Source organism: Saccopteryx leptura, chromosome 7, assembly GCF_036850995.1.
Source record: "Saccopteryx leptura isolate mSacLep1 chromosome 7, mSacLep1_pri_phased_curated, whole genome shotgun sequence".
Lineage (NCBI taxonomy): Eukaryota > Metazoa > Chordata > Mammalia > Chiroptera > Emballonuridae > Saccopteryx > Saccopteryx leptura.
This window is the reverse complement of record NC_089509.1, coordinates 30,930,538-30,954,986: the sequence shown is the minus strand read 5'-3', so window position 1 is coordinate 30,954,986 and position 24,449 is coordinate 30,930,538. Positions and strand designations below refer to the sequence as shown.

General features: G+C 38.9%; 1 pseudogene; it reads right to left on the bottom strand.

Annotated features, from left to right (window-relative positions):
* Nucleotides 1-7,053: 7,053 nt before the first annotated feature.
* Nucleotides 7,054-7,620, bottom strand: LOC136378513 (prefoldin subunit 5 pseudogene; annotated as a pseudogene).
* Nucleotides 7,621-24,449: the final 16,829 nt, after the last annotated feature.

Below are 24,449 nucleotides of genomic sequence, written 5' to 3'. Positions count from 1 at the left end.
GTACAAAAGATATTAAATTATAGGGAACACATAATAGAGGCCGTGGAGCGACTTTGGCAGTGGAATATGCATCTGGAAGCTGATGAGGGTGGGTGGAAGCTAAGAGGATTCTGAACTTGACTCACATACTTATCATAATGTGGCAAGTTGTAATTTTTTTAATTGTCTTAGTGATTATTAGACAAAATTAAATATATTGCATATTGACTTTTAAATTTATATAGTAATAGGCACATGTCTCAGAGTATAGTCAAAAATTTTTGAGAAACTGAAGTCCACATTTGTAGTTTAAACTTGAGTTGTTTATTTTTAACTGATTAATTTTAACTTAAGAAGAAAAGAATTTATTTATCACAGAGCTCCGGAACAATTACTTTAGTGATAATTTGAAATCTATTGTAAAAAATTAGAATAAAATCTTCCCTTTAATAAGCTAAAGTAATATTAATTAGTTTGTATACTTCTATTGCAGCTATCATTTTTTAAGAAAAGAACTCTAGTGCATTTAAAAATGGCAATTTGAATTGTTTTATATCTGATTATAAGAATGTCACTTTCTTAGATGATGCCTTTGTGATATTATGGTCAAATTATGGAAAGTTTTATAAGTCTCTTTCTTACCTCATTCCCATAGTTAAATTATTGTGATTTTGGCTAATCTGAAGCTAGAAGACATTGGAGGACTATTCATTGAAATACATTAAATTGAACTTCTGATTCAATAGCTATATTTCATTTTTCCACACTTTTCTCTCTTCATTTTCTTATCTTCCTCATGGCTATATTTTATCATTGTCTTTCTAGCCATAATTTATTCATTCCATTACTCCTCTCTATTCCTTCCTTTTTGCTTTGGCTTTCTCCTTCCTCTTTTCTCCTTTCTCCTTTCTCTTCAACAAGCCTGAATATACATGGAATAACCTCTGCATCTGTTTCCTATGCACAGGAATGCAAGCAAAAATCTTAGAAAAAAGAGGGGTGAACAAAAATCAGATAACCATATTGTTGGTTGCTCTGTGCATAGTCTATTAATTGGGTATTCAAGTTAGCCATAACCAGGGAATTGATCTGCATGAGTGGTCCTAAGCTATCCAAATATGCTTGAAGTGGTATGCAGGATAAGGAAATCATGGGAGGGTTGTTTCCAGAGCAGAATGTCTTTGTCTTCTTTCAGACTTTTCTACACAGAAGAAAGATACTGGGTATCCATCTGGATTTTCACCAATCTGTACTCTTTATGTAACCCAACAAATACACATATTTAACATTGATATGAATATTTAAAGGCAATGTTTCTGAAAAGAAATTCTTTGCAACTTAGCAAATGCTTTTTAATAAAGAGCCAGGATGAGTAACCTTAAGTATATTTCCTCTTTTTTACAAAAGTATATTCTATCTAGAAAAGGTCAAAATAATGAAGAAAAGAATGCCTCTTCAAGTGTGTTAGCTTATGCAATGCCGAATTCATGGCTGTAAAATTTTTGTTTGTGATTTTAAAGATATAAGGTAAGAATATTATCAACCAGGTGACACATCAATGCAAAAGAAACCATATCTTTCCATATGTATATGTGTATGTACATATAGAAAAACATGCTTTCTTTATGTAAACAGAGCATCTTTTATGATTTTTGGATCGCTCACATTAACACGGCATTCTGTATTGGTGACGTCCTTGATGATTGTACTTTTGTTGTATTTTTGAAAGCCTTTACCATCATATAATTTTTGGCAAGACTATATATTAACATATTTATAAAGATTTAAAGAAGGCCTGACCTGTGGTGGCACAGTGGATAAAGCGTCGACCTGGAATGCTAAGGTTGCCGGTTCAAAACCCTGGGCTTGACTGGTCAAGGCACATATAGGACTTGATGCTTCCTGCTCCTTCCTTCTCTCTCTCTCTCTCTCTCTCCCTCTCTGTATGTGTGTGTGTGTGTCTCCTCTCTAAAATCAATAAATAAAGTCTTAAAAAATTAAAAAAATTTAAAGAAGCTAATTGTGATTGACTCAGGAATTTTTAAAGAAGGTGAGAGAAATAGATGCTTACTTGAAAGCATTTTGAGGGGGAAAATATTCTCCTTACTCAAATTCAGTTTGCCTACATTATACTCTTTTTTTCCATTGATTTGAAATAGAGACAGAGAATGAGAAAACAAGAGAAAGAGGTAGAGAGAAGCATAAACTCACTGTTCTTATTAGTTGTTTCATCTAGCTATATATTCATTGATTGCTTCTTATACAAGCCCCGACTGGAGGTCGAACCTATGACCTCAGTAGGCCTGGATGATGTTTTAGCCACTGAGCCACCTGGCCAGGGCCTAGCTAACACACTTATTTTGAGGTCACTAATGCTTAGATTTTTAATATTGTAGTGCTTCTTCTATTTTAAGGGTCTCTATCTTATTCTATGAATTTTCCAGTATTTTTGTTCTACCGACTCCATTTTCATCAAAATAATTAGAAAATTCCAGTGAAGTATTTATAATTAAGTTGTAGCCCTAAACCTGTTGTCACTTATCAGAAAGAACATGCACACTTACAGAATTGATTTTATGGGACTTGGAAACCTGAAGAAGTTCGGAGATCTATATGGTTTTCTGCAATGTGGCTCTTTAATAATTTGGTACTATATTTGAAGGTGCTGGAAATAATGACAGCAACCATAAGAAATTTTATCCCTTCACAAATTCAACTTGAGTTGACCCCACTAGCAGAAATACACTAGTAATTCATTTTTTAATATAAGGAAGATAACAGTTGTACCATTATTGCGTAAACAAAGTAAAAAAACTTTGAGTTACTTCTTTTCTCTTTGAGAAAGTAAAGTATTAGGTGACTGCAACAGTGTTACACTGAAGTTAGAAATACTTTAAGGTCAGATATCTTATAAAAAGACCTCTCCACCCCAAATTTTTCAGGGAAAATATATCTAGTCATTGTCAATGTATTGAACTGGAAAAGTTAGTTTACATTTATCTTAACTTTATATTAAACCTTTTATTAATCTTTCCTATTAACTCATTCCTATAGCAATTCTCTGTACAACTTCCATGACAGAAAAAGCTATGGAGGTTTTCAAATTCAATAAGCAAGATTGGAAGGGAGACATATCTCAACCAAACCACCACCAAGAGACCTTAGATCTTTAGCGTATGGGAGGTCTTTAGAGACATCAGTCTGCTAATGCAGCTGACAGCTTGGAGTGCTTTTATAGATGCCTGGAATAGGCAATGTGTTTTTGGTGTAAAAAAAAATCTACATTCTGGATATTCCTCTGCCCTTTACTTAATGGTCAAAATGTAAGGCCAATCTGTCTTTCAAGGTATCTAATGAGAGAGAGAGAGAGAGAAATGAACACAATTGCATATTTGAATTACTTGGGTGTGTCATTGAAACATTCTCTTGATTGCTGCTTGATATCCTCTTCTAAAGCTTCCTGTCTGAGACCGAAACAAAATAGCCATATTAATCCAGTCTTTGCTTCCAGAGCTACTACTGAAGTTGTTCTCAACCTCTCTGAATACTTATTTTGGCAGTTGAATGTGGATTATTCTATTAGATTACAGATGTGGAATTGTGGGAAAGACTTTATTTGGGATAGAATAATGGATACTCTCAAAGAATATCCCTTTCTGCTTCTTCAGCCAATTGATTATTGGTCTTCTTTTGCCAAATATTAATTGTTTCAAGATTGAGCAAATGAGACTGGTAAGATTTATTTCCCAAAATGAGATTAGCTTTCTCCCTCTCTTCTCCTCTCCTCTTTTCTCATCTCCTCTCTTATCTTCCCGCCGGCCTCCCTCCTCACTCCCACTCCTCTCACACCTTTTCCTGCTCTTCTTCTTCTTCTTTCTCTCTCCCTCTTGGCAGAAGTAAAAAAAGAGAAGTCCTAGTTGTTTTTGTCAGCCATGTTAAGATCACTAGAAAAATAGCCATCAGACAGGGGACCAGAGAGATGAAAGAATTAAGTACTTTGATGACATTCTCAAGCCATTCTACTTGTTCTGCTTAGAGTTGCCTTACTCAGGGATAGGAATAATTAATTATTGAATAATTATTGAAGTCAGTCCAAATTAAGTCTCTTTTAGTTGCAGCTGAAATCATCCACTCTGTCACAGAGAACATATAGAAAGTGAAGAGGGAGGCAGAGGTCTGGCAAGAGTGGCCTTGCCCGTTGTCCTCTGGGAGTGGGGTCCACCCAGGTTGGAAACGTGGGAAGTATTATAAGATTGTGTGTATTTTAGAAAGACCAATTTGTTGGCAGTGACCAAACTAGAAAAATATATTAGAAAAAGATCTTGAAAAAATATTTTTTCTGTTCCATGTTTTGGTAAATCCTCAGCAGCAAACTTGATATTGTCCTCGAGGAAGCCACATCAGGGCCGACCATGAGGCCCCTGCTTCACTCAGGGGGTCCTTCTCTTATCAGTTTAATATATTACATCTCTCTGAATGAGATTTTTATTGAATAAAAGAGGTTTATAATCAAATACAAGATTTAAAATTACTGTTGAACCATAAATATCTATCCTGCCATTGTTCTATGGTGAACACCTTGCGTGCTCTAGAAACAACTCATGACATCTACTTTTATCTATACCTGACTCCTGGCAAGGTCATCACTGTTTATCATTTCCAATTAGCCTGTCAGCAGTACCCTTTCCATATAAGTGAGGACAAGGTTACTTCCATTTCATCTCCTTGTCCTTTATTCTCCTTTCCAGTGTCACTGAACAAGGAGTCCAAAACTTGGTCAACATTCAATACAGATCTTCACCCTATGTGCATAGTCAGGCTATTTTTTTTCCAGCAATAAAGATGGCTTTAAGATATCAGTTTGTATTTTTTTTTTTTTTTTTTTTTTTTTCTTTTTTCATTTTTCTGAAGCTGGAAACAGGGAGAGACAGTCAGACAGACTCCCGCATGCGCCCGACCGGGGATCCACCTGGCACGCCCACCAGGGGCGGTGCTCTGCCCCCCAGGGGGCGACGCTCTGCCCATCCTGGGCGTCGCCATATTGCGACCAGAGCCACTCCAGCGCCTGAGGCAGAGGCCACAGAGCCATGCCCAGCGCCCGGGCCATCTTTGCTCCAATGGAGCCTTGGCTGCGGGAGGGGAAGAGAGAGACAGAGAGGAAAGCGCGGCGGAGGGGTGGAGAAGCAAATGGGCGCTTCTCCTATGTGCCCTGGCCGGGAATCGAACCCGGGTCCTCCGCACGCTAGGCCGACGCTCTACCACTGAGCCAACCGGCCAGGGCTCAGTTTGTATTTTATTGTTAGAAAAAGAAATAATAAAGTGTTCTTCATACTTTAATGGTTATGAGCTATTTATCTTTTTTTTCTCATTTGAGTCCAAGAAGTTTTTCTCTTTATTTGTTTATATATTTTTGTGAGACTAGGTAAGTAGCAGCCATTTATTGGATCCAATAAAAAATACTATTTTCCTGTTTAAATCAGCAAACTTTTTGTCTAAGTATAAAATAGTAGTTGAAGCAGATGCATCAGTAGCAATCTTCAGAAAGAAAACAACGTATCTGTCTTTAATCCAGGATTTTTATATATAACACAATTGCTTTGGTAAAATAACTACTGGCAAAACTGAGCCTAAATAGCATTTCAGATGCATCCTAAATAGCTTGCCTGAAGACCGAAGCATACTGTGCTTATACACTTTCTGCAATCTATCTATATTTTATTTTGTCTTAGAAAAAGATTAAAGAATAGAATTATATTAGAACTGGTGGAGGCATGATCCATGCCCCCTTGATTATATTGAAACATTAAAATGTCATCAGCATGTTAATTTTGTCATCTCAACTGCACGAGATTTATTCAGCACTTCTATCTATTACATTACTCTGGAAACGTAATTTATTCTGATTGTGGAAATGTCACAGGCAGCGACTAAAAACATCTGGAATTCTTAGTTTAGAAAGAATGCCTGGTTTCAATAAAGCTATTACTAAATTAATTTTATTTATGATGAAGATAAAATATTTTTAAATATTTCAAATTGAAATATTCATGTAGCTCTCTATTTTTTAACCAAGTTAAAAAAATTGTGAATGAGGAAGTATTGATTTTTTAATAACTAAGAAAATAAAATGGTCTCTGATGAAAGTCTTAGTTTTGAAAAACATAGTGGCCTGGCTTCTTTGTTTGTTTTTCCTCTTCATTATATCAAGAAAAGTTTGACTAAGTCAGTGACACATCTAGGAAGGAGAAGCAAGGAGGGTGATGGGTAATTCATCCCTCAAACTCAAAAGACACAGAATTGCCAGAATGGCAAAAGGTGATACAACTTTTTCTTTTGTGTTTCACTTTGTTCATATTTTGCTTTTGTGTTTCACTTTTTTTATTAAAAAAATTATCAGTAGAGTACATTTATTTGCCATTCCTGAAGTAAAAGCCATTGCCAAGCTAAAGACTTGTATACAGAAAACTGGGGAAGAAAAGAAATAAATGTTAATTGGTGATAACTTAGGGATTTTCTCAGTACACATATCCATATTTGTTAGCTGAGAAACCTAGGTTCTGAAAACTGAAATAAATGCTATAGGGTGGCAAAAACTAGACCTGACCTAATGTGAGGTGTTTCTGTTCTTTAACTCAGTTACCTGATATGTATAATTTCACTGCAGAAACACTAATATGGTCAATTAGAAGGTTCTGCCCCAGATCTCTGGTAGAATGTCTTGTAATTCTTTTCTAAAATAGAAAAACATCTGAGTTTCAAAACACATCTGGTCAGAAAGTATCAGGTAAGAAGATTATAGGTCTATGGTAAATTTAAGAGATCCTCCCCTCTTGCCAAAGCAAGTTGTTTCTAACTTGTCTGGGCTTCTCTTAAAATCTATTGGCCATGAGGCATTATTTGAAACACCTATGGTCATGTCTTACATAAATTTCAGCTTCATGTTTTATATGTAGCACAAAATTATTTTGGTAAAGTTTATGAAGATAAATATAATATTATGCTTATTAAACATATGCATATACCATATTAATGCTATTTATTTGTTTATTCTTTTTTTTTTCTTTTTTGCCCAGCTGGAACATTTATTAACATTAAACACAAAACCCTTCTCTTCACCACAAAGTCCCAGGCCCCTAAAGTTGGGACCCTCTGCACTATTTCTGGAACAAGTTCTCAGGCCTTGATAGCCTGAGTTGCCCCCAAGGCTGTGAGTTGCTGAGTCTTCTGGCTCTTTGTCTCCATGACAGCCTGTTTCATGGCATGCTTCTTCTGCAGGACTTGCTAGATTTTCTCCATCTGCTTGGTGAGGAGTCTATTTTCCTCTTGAAGAAGTCCCTGGCATCTTCAGCTGTCTTCTCTATATAGTAGCCAGTTCCGACATTGATGAGCATTTGTTCCACATCATGTAGCTTCCCAGGTACATACATAGCACTCACCAGTTGGACAAGTAATTCTTTCCCCTCATTGCTCCAGTTCAGCACATTCAGACAGTCCTTGGCTTCCACGTACTTGGTTTGAACCACCTTGAGCTGGGCAATGGACATGGACAAGAACTCCATTTCCTGGTCTAGCTGGTTCTTGAGCATTTCCAGCTGTGGTAGATTCAGCTTGATGAAGTTAACTGACTGCGCCATATCGGGAAGGACGACTAAGAAGACTTCATGCTTTTTATTTTTAATACACTTTTAATTTTGGAATATTTTTAGGTTTACAGAAAAGTTTCAGACATGGTCCAGAAGATGCCTGTATCATCATTGTTTCCCCAATACTTTGTTGCAGGTTTAAAGAAGCTGATCTCAGATAAACAGTCAGCTCTCTGTTGTCATGGATTCAGATCTATGGAGTTAGCCAACCATGGATCTAAAATGGTATTTTCAAACTGTGGTTGGGAATATGTGGATGCAGAGGGCAGACTGTATGCTTTTTTTATGCCATTTTATAAGAGAGCTGAGCTTCCGAGGGTTTTGCTAACAGTGAGGGATCCTGGAACCAGTCCCCATGGATACCAAGGAACAATTGTAGTAGGGTACTCAAATATCTGTGGGTTGGCTAAGCAAGTTGCTTTCTTTTAGTATTTCTCTTGTGTTTGTGGGCCAAAACCAATAAAGAAAGACTAAACCTGGCCAGCTCACGTGAGCCCTGCACGGTGGCCAGTAAGCTCCGAGACCTAAAGTAACCGCACCAGACGATCTAAAATGAAAACGTTCTAACTAAAAGCATTTCATGGTAGGTAGTCGTGTTCTAGGGAGGTATTTTTCTCTAACAGAGGTCAATGTTAGGTTAATTGAGCCTGCTTGTTGTCTTTTGGGGTCTATGATGTACATGAAAGCACTTCTTTGAAATTGTTAACTATCTTATTCCTGCCTATGTAAAAAATTTTAGTACAGTATATACATTTTTACCTTTTATCCAGTTCCAGAGATTTTCTCACTTTGTTTTCTCCTGCCTTCCTAATCTGTCACCAGTCAAGTTCATGTAACCCCCTTGAAGTCTTTCCCTTTGAATGTAATTTATAAAATAAATGGCAAAACTGCCGTTTTCCAGGGCCTTTTCTCAATACACTGAGACTTTGCTTCCTTGCTGTAAGGCCAGGGGCTGCCACCGTCATGGTCATGCAGGTTCCTGTTGAATTTGGGCAAATGGTATAGAAATAGTAGAGCCAAAAATGGTGGGCCATTCCTTTATTAAAGTTTTATACCTGCTGACGAGTAAACAGGCAGAGAAAACATTTCCCTTTCATTCAGGGCTCCCAAAGCCCTGATGCATTCTCTGATTCCACAATCAGAAGAATCTTCTCTGGTTCCACCTAGTGAGGAGCCACTGCGCCACCTCACCCGCAGGTGTTGTAAAGTACTAAAAGCTACAGAATTAATATTAAGATTTTGGGAGGCTTGAAGAACATTTTATTAATTGGGGTTAACATGTGCAGAGAAATTTTGAGAAATAGTCTCTGTACTGTGTGATTGGCATAACCAGGATGGCCCTTGGCAATGTATTATAAATGCAAAGGGGAGGAAAACATGGATTCCCTGACATTCCACCACACCTGTGGGGAAAGGGGTGAATGGCTAGCCAGGTACAGGAAGAGAAAAGCCAAAATAAACCTTTTCTTATAGCAATGAACCATTTGTGGGCATTTGTCCCCACAGAAACTACCTCTCCTATGTAAATGCCTGTGGTTAACACGTGTGACTCTGGACAGAGAGATAGCAGATAAACACTAGATAATATAGGAATGCCTTTTAATATGTAAAAAGACATCTTTCTACCATTGTGTTGACTTGTAAATTTTGTTTTCTCCAAAATAATGTATGGCTTGCAAATTGAACATGGTCCTATCATGTTAAAGAACATATGACTATAACCAATAGTGGTAAGGGGCTCCTAATTACAATTTTTGCTTCTGTACTTCCCACCTACAAAACTATAAAAACTAAGTAGAACAAAGGGCCAGCGCGCTCTCCCTCAGACCTCTGTTGCCGCCGCTTGGCCAAGCTAGACAATAAAGCTTTGGTGTGTAATAGACGGACCTTGTTCGTGTCTTCAATGTTTCGGGTCTCTCCGGATTAGGTTTAACACTAGAATCAGAAGCCTCACCAGTCTCAGTGGAGCTCCCAAAGCCTCTCAGCTCTGGTTCCCCATCTGCACACCTCTCTCTGCCAAACTGGCTTCTTCTTCAGCACTCTGCATTCTCTCTACTCTCCCTACGAAACTTCCTGGGCTCACAAAGACCCTTCCATTAGCAAACATTAGCAAAACAATGACCACTTGTTGGGCAAATGAGTTTGTAAAATCTGTATTTTTTGAGTTGCTAATTTTATTTTTAATGGGGTGACATCAATAAATCAGGATACATATATTCAAAGATAACAACTCCAAGTTATCTTGTCGTTCACTTATGTTGCATACCCATCACCCAAAGTCAGATTATCCTCTGTCACCTTCTATCTAGTTTTCTTTGTGCCCCTCCCCCTCCCCCTTTCCCTCTCCCTCTCCCCCCTCCCCCCGTAACCACCACACTCTTATCAATGTCTCTTAGTTTCACTTTTATGTCCCACCTACGTATGGAATAATGCAGTTCCTGGTTTTTTCTGATTTACTTATTTCACTTCGTATAATGTTATCAAGATCCCACCATTTTGCTGTAAATGATCCGATGTCATCATTTTGAGGAGCCACTGAGCCATTTCACCTGCAGATGTTGTAAAGTACCAAAAGGCTACAGAATTAATATTAATATTTTAGGAGGCTTGGAGAACATTTTATTAATTTGGGTTAAGGTGTGCAGAGAAATTGTGAGAATAGTCTCTGTACTGTGTGATTAGCATAACCAGGATGGCTCTTGCCATTGTATTGTAAATGATAAGGGAAGGAAAGCATAGATTCCCTGACATTCCACCACACCTGTGGGGAAAGGAGTGAATGGCTAGCCAGGTGCAGGAAGGGAAAAGCCAAAATAAACCTTTTCTTATAACTATGAGCCATTTGAGGGCATTTGTCCCCACGGAAACTACCTCTCTTATGTAAATGCATGTGGTTAATACGTCTGACTCTGGACAGAGAGATGGCGGATGAACACTAGAAAATATAGGAAGGCCTTTTAATATGTAAAGAGATATCTTTCTACCATTGTGTTGACTTGTAAATTTTGTTTTCTCCAAAATGATGTATGGTTTGCAAATTGAACGTGGTCCTATCATGTTAAAGGACATATGACTATAACCAATAGCGGTAAGGGGCACCTAATTGCAATTTTTGCTTCTGTACTTCCCACTTACAAAACTATAAAAACTAAGTAGAACAAAGGGCTGGCGCACTCTCCGTCAGATTTCTGTCGGAGTTCCCGCCGCTTGGCCAAGCTAGACAATAAAACTTTAATGTGTAAACGATGGACCTTGCTCCTGTCTTCCATATTTCGGGTCCCTCCGAATTTGGTTTAACAATTTCTTATGGCTGAGTAGTATTCCATAGTGTATATGTGCCACATCTTCTTTATCCAGTCATCTATTGATGGGCTTTTTGGTTGTTTCCATGTCCTGGCCACTGTAAACAATGCTGCAATGAACATGGGGCTGCATGTGTCTTTACGTATCAATGTTTCTGAGTTTTTGGAGTATATACCCAGTAGAGGGATTGCTGGGTCATAAGGTAATTCTATTTTCAGTTTTTTGAGGAACCACCATACTTTCTTCCATAATGGTTGTACTACTTTACATTCCCACCAACGGTGTATGTGGGTTCCTTTTTCTCCACAGCCTCTCCAACATTTGCTATTACCTGTCTTGTTAATAATAGCTAATCTAACAGGTGTGAGGTGGCCAACAGATATATGAAAAGATGCTCACATTCGTTAGTTATTAGAGAAATGCAAATCAAAACTGCAATGAGTTTGCTAACTTTTATTGTTACAAAATAGTGCTGGGCAGTACCAGGTATATGTGGTCTGTGAAGTTGCAAATTACAATCGTGCTTAGGAAGGGCCATTGTATTGCTAATGTTTGCTGGACAAGAGGTTTTCACACCAGAAAGTTTTGAAAAGAAAAGAAGAAGGAATAAGAAGCCATGTTGGCAGAGAGAGAGCAGAGAGAATGCAGAGTGCTGAAGAAGAATCAAGTTTGTGCAGAGAGAGAGAAGGTGTAAAGATGGGAAACCAGAAGTGAGGGGCTTTAGGAGCTCCACTAGGACTGGTGGGACCTTTGATTCTAGGAGGAACTGGAAAAGATTCTCTTGGTTGTGGAAATGTTGAATGAGTCAGTGGCTTTGGTAGCCCTGTGTGTTTCCTCGTCAGCCAGAGTGAGATTTAAAAAAGGAGTGGCCCATCATTTTTGGCTCCTCTATTTCTTTACCATCTTCCTGAATCCAATGGGAACCTGAACCTGCATGTGAATGGCTGCAATGGTCGAGACTACTGGCCATACACCTCTCCCAAACAGAAATGCAATCTGCAATTTGCAATTAACTACCCTGCTCCGAGGGCAAGCACACACATGGCTGCCCAGTTCCATTTTTTAACAATAAAAGTGAGCAATCTAAAATATACAAATTTTACAAACTCATTTGCCCAACACTGGCGATTATTAACAGTTTGGCTCAAATAAACTCATAAAAAATTCTTATAGATTTGGAAGTTTCTTACGTTGTCAGATTACACACACTGCCTATATTTATGATTTTTAATTCTTACAACAAGTATATGAAGGGGATATTTTGGGGGGACAATTTGGAGAAGAAAAATTGAGATTCAAAGAAAGGAAATGGCTTATTGTTGGGCAGATAAAATGTATTATACTCACTTTGTTGAGGATGGCGGTGCCCACGTGAGGCCGTTGCCCAGGTGATATTAATGTGTGTTGGGGTGGGCTAAAGGCAGGCAGAATCCTTGTAGCCTGGGGCTTGGTTTTGGGATTAAGCCTTTCCCACCCATTTTTGATGTGGGTTGGTACAATCCTATCATGCCTCAGAGGGTGACTGTATTAGAGACTTCCCTATTTTGTATATTGGATTAAGGGTTTGGATTTCTACACTATAAAATGGGGATGGAGCGAAAGCTTGCGCTCTTGGTTCCTGGGATGATTAGCATGAGAGAGCAGAGGGAGCAGAGCAGAGAGCAGAAAGAGGCCACGTGGAGTAGGCCAGGAGAAGCAGCCAAGATGGCAGAGTGCGGAGTGAGATGCCAGTTTGTGCAGAGTTTGTATCTGGGATAAGGAAGGAGATGGGGAACTGAGGAGAATAAGGCTGGTGAGCTAGAAACCTTTGATTCTAGGAAACTCTGATAAGTCAGTGGCTTTGTGAGCACTGAATGTGAGTGGGTTTTGGAGCCCAGTGTGTGTTTTTACTTGCCCGCCGGGTGCAAGCTAGAATTAAAGACTATGGCCCACCAGTTTGTGGCTCCATTGTTTCTTTACCGACTATCCGAATCCAATGCGAACCTGCATGGGCCAGGAGGCTGCTGCGATGGTGGCCCTGGCCATGGCCACTGGCTTTACATTTGGTGTAGTCTGTGGCAGGATTCGATACAGATCGGCAAGGAGCCTTTGAGCGGTGGAGTAGAGGACTGGCTAGTGTTAGGGTTCCTCATGGCTGTCCTTTTGGGGATCGTAGGCTGGCTGACTTTTACGGCCATGCGTGAGGAAACCAAGAGCTCTGTGGAAGAGGCTGCCTGGGACCTGCAAATCGAGCAGTGGAAGGAGCTGAAACAAATGTGGGAGAAACAGATACTGACCCTGGAGCTGGAGGAAGCGCTGGAGGAGGAGGCCGACCAGGTTTGCGAGATTCATCTGGAAATGGAGCAGCTACTGGAGAAGGATTCACAGGTTCGTGAGTTGCAGATTGCCCTGGACGTTGTGGAGAGCCAGCAACAGCAGGAAGCCGGGGCTGAGGCTGAGGCTGAAGTCGAGTCCGGAGCTGCAAGGTCTGCGGAGCAGAAGGCGGAAGAGGCCCGGGGCTTGAGCCCAGCAGCCGGAGCTGGTGTTTTCAGTTCCTCTTTGGAAGATGAGGAGAATCGGGCTGGAGTTGCAATCCGCAGTCTCTGGAAGGTGAAAGCCCAGCTGGAAGCAGCATCTACTACGGCCCTGGTAGGTCTACGATTTGGGGACATAGGGCTGGACATGCTTTCCGGAGCAGAGATGAAAATGCTGACTGCCATTGCCACGTGCCCCTCTTTGGGACAGTGTAAGACCTGCCAGGATGGCAGGAATGAGGGGGGTGGCTGACGCCCCATGTGCTTGGACTGATTTCCTGGACTACGACCGGAGTGGGCATTGGCTCCTTTGTTGGATGGACTTACGGATTACGGATTTTGGACAATGTGAAATACCCTGATGGGGATAGGGGTGGCTTTGCTGAAAGCACTCCCCTGCCCCGGGAAGCTTTTCCTGTGGCTAGAAGGAAGGCTGAGGACATTTTGCGCTTTGGGCAAAGTGCTCAGAGACTGGTGAAATGTAAACTATGATTTTTGCTGTTGTAATCTGTGTAATGTTCTAATTTCCTTGCACAGGAATGCTGGTGATGTAAATTGTGGGTAGTAAAGTGAGCATAGGGGTGGATTGTTGGGCAGATAAAATGTATTATGCTCACTTTGTTGAGGATGGCGGTGCCCACGTGAGGCCGTCGCCCAGGTGATATTAATGTGTGTTGGGGTGGGCTAAAGGCAGGCAGAATCCTTGTAGCCTGGGGCTTGGTTTTGGGATTAAGACTTTCCCACCCATTTTTGATGTGGGTTGGTACAATCCTATCATGCCTCAGAGGGTGACTGTATTAGAGACTTCCCTATTTTGTATATTGGATTAAGGGTTTGGATTTCTACACTATAAAATGGGGACGGAGCGGGAGCTTGCGCTCTTGATTCCTGGGATGATTAACATGAGAGAGCAGAGGGAGCAGAGCAGAGAGCAGAAAGAGGCCATGTAGCCAGGAGAAGCAGCCAAGATGGCAGAGTATTGAGTGAGAGGTCAGTTTGTGCAGTTTGACGTTGGAGAAGGATGGAGATGGGGAAGAGAGGTGAAGAAGTCTGGTGAGCTAGAAACCTTTGATTCTAGGAAACTTGGATAAGTCAGTAGCTTTGTGAACACTGAATGTGAGGGGTTTTGGAGCCCAGTGTGTATTTTTGCTTGCCCGTCGAGTGCAAGCTAGAATTAAAGACTATGGCCCACCAGTTTGTGGCTCCATTGTTTCTTTACCGACTGTCCGAATCCAATGTGAACCTGCATGTGAATGGCCCTGATGGCGGCTCCTGGCTTTACACTTCTCAAAGGCAATAGCTCTTTGTTGGGCAGATAAAATGTATTATGCTCACTTTGTTAAGATGGCGCTGCCCACGTGAGGCCGTCGCCCAGGTGATATTAATGTGTGTTGGGGATCGTTGTAGCCTGGGGCTTGGTTTTGGGATTAAGTCTTTCCCACCCTTTTTGATGTGGGGTGGTACAATCCCATCATGCCCCAGATAAGTGACTTTGTATTAGAGACTTCCCTATTTTGTATATTGGATTAAAGGTTTGGATTTCTACACTATAAAATGGGGACGGAGCGAAAGCTTGCGCTCTTGGTTCCTGGGATGATTAGCATGAGAGAGCAGAGGGAGCAGAGCAGAGAGCAGAAAGAGGCCATGTGGCCAGGAGAAGCAGCCAAGATGGCGGAGTGCTGAGTGAGATGCCAGTTTGTGCAGAGTTTGTATCTGGGATAAGGAAGGAGATGGGGAACTGAGGAGAATAAGGCTGGTGAGCTAGAAACCTTTGATTCTAGGAAACTCTGATAAGTCAGTGGCTTTGTGAGCACTGAATGTGAGTGGGTTTTGGAGCCCAGTGTGTGTTTTTACTTGCCCGCCGGGTGCAAGCTAGAATTAAAGACTATGGCCCACCAGTTTGTGGCTCCATTGTTTCTTTACCGACTATCCAAATCCAATGCGAACCTGCATGGGCCAGGAGGCTGCTGTAATAGTGGCCCTGGCCCCGGCTACTGGCTTTACATTCTATATTAAAACTTTTAAAGTAACACAATAGCGAAAAATGTTTTTCATATTAAAAGACATTCCCAAACCTTTTAGTGTTCATTTGCCATCCCTTTGTCTAGAGTAGTGGTCTTCAACCTTTTTTGGGCCACGGACCAGTTTAATATCAGAAAATATTTTCACGGACTGGCCTTTAAGGTGGGACGGATAAATGTATCACGTGACCAAGACGAGTGTCAAGAGTGAGTCTTAGACAGATGTAACAGAGGGAATCTGATTATTTTTAAAAAATAAAACATCGTTCAGACAAATATAAATAAAACGGAAATAATGTAAGTTATTTATTCTTTCCCTGTGGACCTGTACCAAATGGCCCACAGAACGGTACAGTCCAGGCCCGAGGGTTGGGGAACACTGGTCTAGAGGTATATACATTAATCACACATTTTCAGGATGGGAGGGGGAGCTTACATGGTTTTCAGAAGATAACTGTTTGTGAATGGCCCATTAAAGAAAGAAAGAAGGGAGAGGAAAGGGCCTGTTTAATCTTCCCTTTCCCTGCACCTGGATAGCTATTCACCCCTCCTCCCATAAGTATGGGGGAAGGTCAGGGAATTCAAGTCTCCTTCCTCTTCTGCATTTACAACACAATGCCATTGGCCATCTTAATTTTGATACTAATCACACAAGCATAGAAATCACACTTACAAAATCTTTCTGCACGCCTAGCCCAAATTAATAAAATGTCCTTTAAATTTCCTAAAATATTAATATTAATTCTGTAGCTTTTGGCACTTTAAAATAGAAGTATCAACTCCCATATGTGTCCCGACCAGGCAAACCCAGGGTTTGGAAACGGCAACCTCAGCATTCCAGGTCTACGCTTTTATCCACTGTGCCAGCACAGGCCAGACAACTTTCTCATCTAGCCCCACAACATCCCTTCCCTCTGACAGCTGTTAGTCTGTTCTCATGAGTCTGTCTCTATTTTGTTTGTTAGTTTCCTTTGTCCAAGAGATTCCACCTATGAGTAAAATTATTTGATACTATTCATAGGTACAGACAACAGTGTAGTGATTACAAGAGGGAAGAGGGGTGGGTGGAGGTAGGAGAGAGTAAAAGGGGGATAAATGGTGATGGAAAGAGACTTGCTGGGGTGGTAAACACACAATACAATATACAAATAATGTATTATAGAATTGTATACCTGAAAGCTATATAATTGTATTAACAAATGTCACCCCAATAAATTAGATTAAAAAATAAAGTTAATAGACAAAAAAATAAATAAAACCTTTTTGAATATTTGTCAATAAATATGGCATTATATTTAAACAATTCATAGTCATCATTAATTACCCTCTTTTGAACCCCAAAAGATCTGATATGAAAACATCATATGGCAATTTCCAGATGAGTTGTGTATAGTTGTAGTATTACTAGAGTGTGTGTGAAATTACCTTATTTAGTACCTAATTTATAAAAAATTGAATTGAAAAGTATTCTCATAATTTTTGCAGAGAATAACCCACTTGAAATATCTCAACTATTGTATTCCTTTCTATGTTAATTAAAGCTACATTAACAAAGAGGTGTTTCTGACCTGCAAGAGGCTGTGACGCTCCTTTCATTTGTGGCTCTGAGTCATCAACACATGCTTTCCACTGTGACCACGAAAGGAAAAAGATGCAAATAATATTAGGGAAGTTTTTATAGGTCATTCACGGATATGGCTTATATCAGTTCTTCCCATGCAATATTATTGCCTAAGTGGGAATTGTGATTTATGATACCCAGAAGAAAAAAAAATAAGCCATTGTGATAAAGAGCTCACTAGTTGCTGCCATATGTATCATGTTAAAAATAAATTCTCATTTTATTCAAAATATCTCCCTGGCTCTTAATATTATTAAATGAAATCTCTCATTTTTGCCCTCTATCTTTCATCTAAATTTTTTCTTTTATCCTTTTGGTTTTTATTTCTTTTCAACTTTGCTCTAGCTTTTCTTTAGTTTTGTTCTCTACTAACCGCAGGTCACTGGGTCAGCCAGACAGCCGTCTTTCCATGCCAACCCTGACCTGGTTGGGCCCCAGATGCCCTGCCAGTCTTGCATATCCAACCAATCCGATCTGCTGCTGTCTTCACTTTTATTCCTTCTGGAAAATGTCACCACCCAAACAACTGGAGAAATGGATTTATTCTTATAAACCTGTTTCTAACCTCAGCCTAACTCTAACAACGTTGTCTAGCTGTTATTGACTTGTAGAGAGCTCACATTTTTATTCCCATGGCAAATATTTCAAATCTTTATGATTTATTTCATCTATTTTGTCCCTACCTGCCTTAATATGAGATTGAAAATGACAAAAATCACATGTCAACTTCCCTACTCTTTACCTCTAGTCAAGTATATTCATGTGACCTATTCTGTTTCCAAGAGCTGTTCTGTTCAGATTGTACCTGGTCTTTGCCTCATTCTGTATCTCTTCTCCATTCTCCATCTGCCCCTTTTCTCTATCTATTGGTTTCTAATTCTGAATGCTGTTCCCTCTATAGCAGTTATTTTCAACCTTTTTTGAGCTGTGGCACATTTTTTACATTTATAAAATCCTGGGGCACACCACCTACCAAAATGACACAAAATGACACTCTAACACAGTACATATTATACATATAGTTAATAATATAGTTTCTAAATGTATTTATATTCACTTAGTGTGAAACCTGGGCCTGTTTTGATGAACACAAAAGGGATATTCTGGCAGGAATGGTAGAAAGACACACACGAAGCTCTTCCTCAACAGTTCTCAGTCTTTCTCTGTTTTTAGTTTTTATTGCAGTCAAGCTTGAGAAGCTCAGCTCACATAGATATGTGGTTGAAAACGGGAGCAATGTCAAAATAGCTTTGTTGGCCAGAATGGGAAACTCCTTGACAATAGATAACCAAAAACTGTCCAAAGGAAGATCAGCAAACTTTAGCTTTAAAGTTAGATAACATTGTGATGCATTATGATGCATTGTATATCACCCTCTGTGGAGCCTCTTTTAAAAAGAAAAAGGTCAAATATCTATATACAGCATCAGGATAGACATAACCAGCTGAGGCTGAGGCTTCATTTAGTGGTGGCAACATTTACCTCCAGTCCTGACCAGGATTAAAAATCGGGACCATGGGGAGGAGTAGCAGCTTCAACTACTCGCAGTGGCCACAAGTGCGTGGCAGCCCGAGCGGGGACCTTTCTGGGTGTGGATGAGAGGCAGTCTACTATTGGTTCATCGCTAGCGGTCAGGATGAATCCTAGAAGGTGATTGGTCAGTGAGCGTTCCCTGTGCCTCCACTCTTCCTGTCGCTGATAGCTGGAGGGACTGTGAGGGGAATGTTTATGTTCGGCTGGCGGCAGGCCAGATAAATAGCCTCCATGGGCCGTATCCGGCATGTGGGCCGTAGTTTGGGGACCCATGTTTAATTTCCCCACGGCACACCTGACAATGTCTCATGGCACACTAGTGTGTTGCGGAACACTGGTTGAAAAACACTGCTCTATAGGGAACTAATTCATCCTTCAAAATGCATCTGAAATATTGTTTTTCACTGGATGGCTTAAGTAATAGAATGTTAATTTCTCATAGATCTGGAGGCTGGGAAGTCCAAGATTAAGGTGCCAGCAGGATTGGCCTCATTTCATGGCCTTTTTTTGACATATAGGCAGCCACCATCTCCCAGTGTACTCACATGACAACCTCTTTGTGCACCGATAAGGAGAGAGAACAAGCTCTCTGGTGTCTCTTCTTAGAAGGGGCACTAATCCTATAAGATCAGGGACCTATACTTGTGATATCATTTACCCTTACTTATTTCAATAGAGGCCCCATCTCTAAATACAGCCACATTGGGGTGGGCGGTGCCTCACCATTTTTTTTTTTTTACCATTTCAGCATAATAACCAATTGATTCCAGCTTCCAAATATGACTGCTGAAAATAATGTGTCACATTTTACACTGTCTTCACATGTTCAAGTTCAACATATGAATTTTAGAAAAAATGTTCTGTAATGGTAGACATAAATCTTTAGCATGACTATCATGTTATATAGTCTATAACACTTATCTTTACCATCACCTTCACAATGCAGCATTCTTTGAAATGACCAATACACAGTTTGTGCCCATATCAGTTTGAATAGTATATTGCACTGTCATGATACTTTTTAAAGTGCGTTTCTTACACCCTCTCTGAACTATAAGCTAGATATAGATAGAAATCTTAGTCATCTGTATCACGTCCAACACCTAGCACAAAGTCTACAACAGAGCAGGTACTCAGTAGCTATTTTGATTGAACAATAAGATCTTAAAAGTCAACTAAAATATCAAAGAGACATAAAATTATGGTGCATACAGTTTAATAGCAAGTGATATATTTAGTTTAAATTATTTTGAAGTTGATTCCCTATGTACAGCATGTATTCATTCTCAATGAAATATGTAATTCAACTCAGTTCTACGATCATTTGAAGAAAATACCATTTGCAAATATCAGCTTGAGTACATGTATAAATTTCTTATGAACTGAAATGGGAACATAAAATATGTTCATTCCATTGAGCTTGTATATGTCAAAAGGCTACTAGCATAAAACTACTGCCAGAATGGGAAGCTTTTCATGAATTAAACACAGTATGTAGAGTTGCAGATATTTTTTTCAAAAGGTTTCAATAGTTCAAGTACATATTGTAAGTCCTTAAAGTTCTGTTCTATCTCTGTCATCATTTTAGTGTAGCTTGATTCTAATATTGCCTTACCAATTATATCTTGGAACTGTAGATAAAACTATTACCCCCCGCCTTTTTTTTAGCTTGTTCTTTATGAGTATTCTTACTAGTTCATCAATCCCATAGGTGTCAGAAAGGCATTTTGGCATGAAATTTAATTTCTGCAATGAAGGTTGAAAAATTATCTTGTCTCATCAACGAAAAAAACACTACCAAATCCTTCTAACCACCTATTTTCCATCAGCGCAAAATAATCTATTTAATTATTTGCATAAAATACTTTGTATTGTTATGGCAATAATATGGCTTCATTTCTTGATAGGATATTGGGTAATTGGGTATGTGTGGCTAGACATCCAGAAGAATATGTTTGCAATGAATTATCTTCCAAGGTTTTGACACCACTATCAGTTATGCCAGATGCAAATCATTTACTCTCTGTCAGTTCAAATACACAGTCTTGTTTGGATTGCTTAAAACTATGCCAGCACCAAAATACAGTAAGCAATATTCTTCAACTTTTGACTTGAAAGCATGGACAAATGTATATAGTGCTAAAACATGGAAATAATACAATCTAGTATAAATTTTACTGTTACTTAATGTTAGCATGAAATTTTCAAATGAATAGTAATATTTTCTACAATAAAAAAATGTTCTGTAATGGTAGACATAAATCTTTAGCATAACTATCATGTTCTGTATAGCCCACAACCCTGCCAGATATGACAAAATCAAAACTGAAGCTCCTGCTAGCCTGACCAGGTGATGGCACAGTGGATAGAACATGAGACTGGGACACAGAGGACCCAGGTTCAAAACCCCAAGGTTGCTGGCTTGAACACGGGATCATCTGGTTTGAGCACAGCTTGCCAGATGAACCCAAGGTCACTGGCTTGAGCAAGGGGTCACTCAGTCTGCTGTAGCTCCTCAGTCAAGGCACATATGAGAAAGCAATCAATGAACAACTAAGGTGCCACAATGAAGAATTGATGCTTCTTATTTCTCTTCCTTTCTGTCTGTTCCTCTTTCTCTCTGTCTCTGTCACAATAAATAAATAAATAAATAAATAAATAAATAAATAAATAAATAAATAAAATAAAAAAACCTGAACAAACTGCAGCTCCTGCTAAGTACTATAGGGAAAGGTCAAATTAAATTCTGGAATTTGAAGATTTACCATATTCCCCTATGTATAAGATGCACCATTTTTCAAATAATTTGGTGTCTAAAAGCTTGGTGCATCTTGTAACAGTGGTTGTAGATTTTTTTACTTGCATTTTCTGCTTTTTTGTGCTTGTTTTTGCACTCATTTTTGAAGACAGTGATTCATCATCAGACACAGATGAGGACAAGCTAATGGATGGGAGTTTTGACAATAATGAGGAGGTGTATGAATTTTATGATGAATAAAACTTGAGTTCAATAACTTTATATAATACATTTTTTTTTCAAATTTTTGGCCCCAAAATTAAGGTGTATCTTATACATGGGAGCATCTTATTCATGGGGAAATATGGTAACAATAATGACTCATTGCTGCAAAATTTCATAGAATTTAGCATTATCACTGCAGACCATGAATTGGTGAATTAATAGAATCAAGAGTAAAGAAACAAAAAGATTTGACTAATATTTTTTTACTAACTTTTAAATAGATCATGGTATAAAATTTAGATTGTAAAATCATTTATTTCTTGGCTTGGCATGAAGACAGCTGAAAAAAATAACTGACCAATATTTTCACTTACTGAATAGATAGAATTTATTTTTGTATACAGTAATGTCAGAACTTAATAATTTTGTCCAGTCACAAAATTTTGCAAAATTATCTAGATTTTGCTTGTAATTAAATTTTATTTAGCCTGACCTGTGGTGGTGCAGCGGATAAAGCGTTGACCTGGAAATGCTGAGGTCGCCGGTTCGAAACACTGGGCTTGCCTGGTCAAGGCACATATGGGAGTTGATGCTTCCAGCTCCTCCCCCCTGTCTCTCTCTCCTCTCTCTGACTCTCTCTCTCCCTCTCTTTCTCCTCTCTAAAATGAATAAATAAAATAAAAAATTAATTAAAAAAAAGAAAAAGGAAGAAAGGAAAGCCTAACCCGTGGTGGCACAATGGGATAAAGCATAGATTTGGAACACTGAGGTCACTGGTTCGAAACCCCAGGCTTGCCTGGCCAAGGCTCATATGGGAGTTGGTGCTTCCTGCTCCTCCCCTTCTCTTTCTCTTTCCCTCTCCTCTGAAAATTGAATAAAGTCTTAAAAAAAAGGAAAGAACACTGTCTTTTATTAGATAGACCAAATCAAAGCTTACTTAATGTTTCTCAGCTTCTTTGACTTTCACCTTGTCTTCCCAGTTAGATTTAATTTGAATTAAGTAAACACTCTTACTTAAAATTTTCCTCAGAGGCAGTGCTTAGGAGCATCCCTATATTCAGCAATAAAAATAACTTACATTTATGCCAGAAAGTATTTGTGTTTCTTAGATCTTTTTACATGCTTTAGTATAAAGTGGTAAACAAAATAAATAAAGACCTTGGAGACACACACACACACACACACGCGTGCACACACACACACTTGCATGCCCGATGTTAATGATTGTAGAGCATTCTGCTTTTCCTTAGTCAAGATATTTTCTTCTCTGGTAGCTTTATCAACCAAAATAGTAGGACAGTGGTTCTCAACCAGGGCAGAATTTGCCCTCCCAGGGACACTTGGAATGCCTGGAGGCATTTTTGATTTTCCTGACTCTGGTGGATGAAGAGGGTGTTACCAGCATCTAGTGGCACAAATGCAGGATACTGCCAGATATCCTACAATACATGAGAGAACCCCACAAGAAAGAATTATTTAGTGCTAAATGTTAATAGTGTTCCTCTTGAGAAACCATCTCCATTAGATTTATATCATATACAGGTGAATTTTCTTTTTTCAGATCTAGTAGAAGATTGATTCAACGATGCTAAAATATATTTGAACACATTTTCAGCATAAAACGCAGGTGACACATTTTAGGAGGAAATCACTCACACACAAATGATCTTTCTACAGACAGTGAACACACAGCAAGCAAAGTTAAAACATTCTAATCTGAGTACATGAGGGTATAATATTTTGTAACTTAATTATTCCCAGTAGGTGAGAAACCTCACATACCTGTTGATAGATTTTATTATCTACAACAATTAAAACAATTCTCATCAGTTATCCATGAATAGGTTTTGCTTTTCAATGTATATTTTCATTTAAAATAATAGAGCAAAGAGTTTCTAAATTGAACCTTAACTCTCATTATTATGAGTTAAAACCAGAGATGATCTAAAAATCTATATTTTTTCATTTTATAACTGAGAAAACAGAGACAAAGAAGCTGAACAACTTTCCCAAAGTTATAAAATTTGTTGTGTGCAGTCAGAAACACATTCTCAGCCCAGTCAGTTAATAATGTTTACATTTTAATTCTATTATTCATTGTAAACACATTTAAGTCCACTGCATATTTGTCAAAGAAGTTGCCTACCCCCCACAAACACACAAAAACACAAAACTCATGCTTACAATTATTTTTGTATGACTTTTTTTCCTACTAATTTTTCTCAGGTCAATGAAGTCAACAGTATGAAACCTTTAATTTGATACCTTACCCAAAAGCCTTTCCATGGGCTTTTATGCTAAATCAGACTCCCACAGATTTAAGAGGTGTGGAAAAGCTAGATTAAGCCTTCTCAGGCTGGCTAATCTTCTATTTGGTCAGAGTGTGAAATGGTCTATACTGCAGAGTTCCTCCATCACCAGAGGAAAAGCTCTTCTGAATTTTGTTGGTTTAATTTACAGGGATTTTAGTGATCCACAAAATAAGTGGAATTTAAGATACACATCTTAAACTCAGTTTGTAAGGGCCTGCACTTTCAATAACAAAACTCACAGTGACAGTGATGTATGGTTTTCTTTATGAGACCTGAAAACTGATGGATATGTGATCTTATAAATGCTAAGACAAACTAATGCACATAATTATATTTTCCATTTGAAGTCTATTGCTAGGCATTCTAATACAATATCATTAGTTGAAATGGCCACGCTGATACAGCTTGGGCAGTTTGTCACAGTAATTACAGGGTGATTATTTTTGACTGGAATAAAGATCTCAGCTTTAGTATAGTGGAAAGCATCATCACAAATTGCAAACGGTCTTGGAAAATAATAATAAAATGTTGAAAATTTTAATGCATTTTGTAGCATTATTTT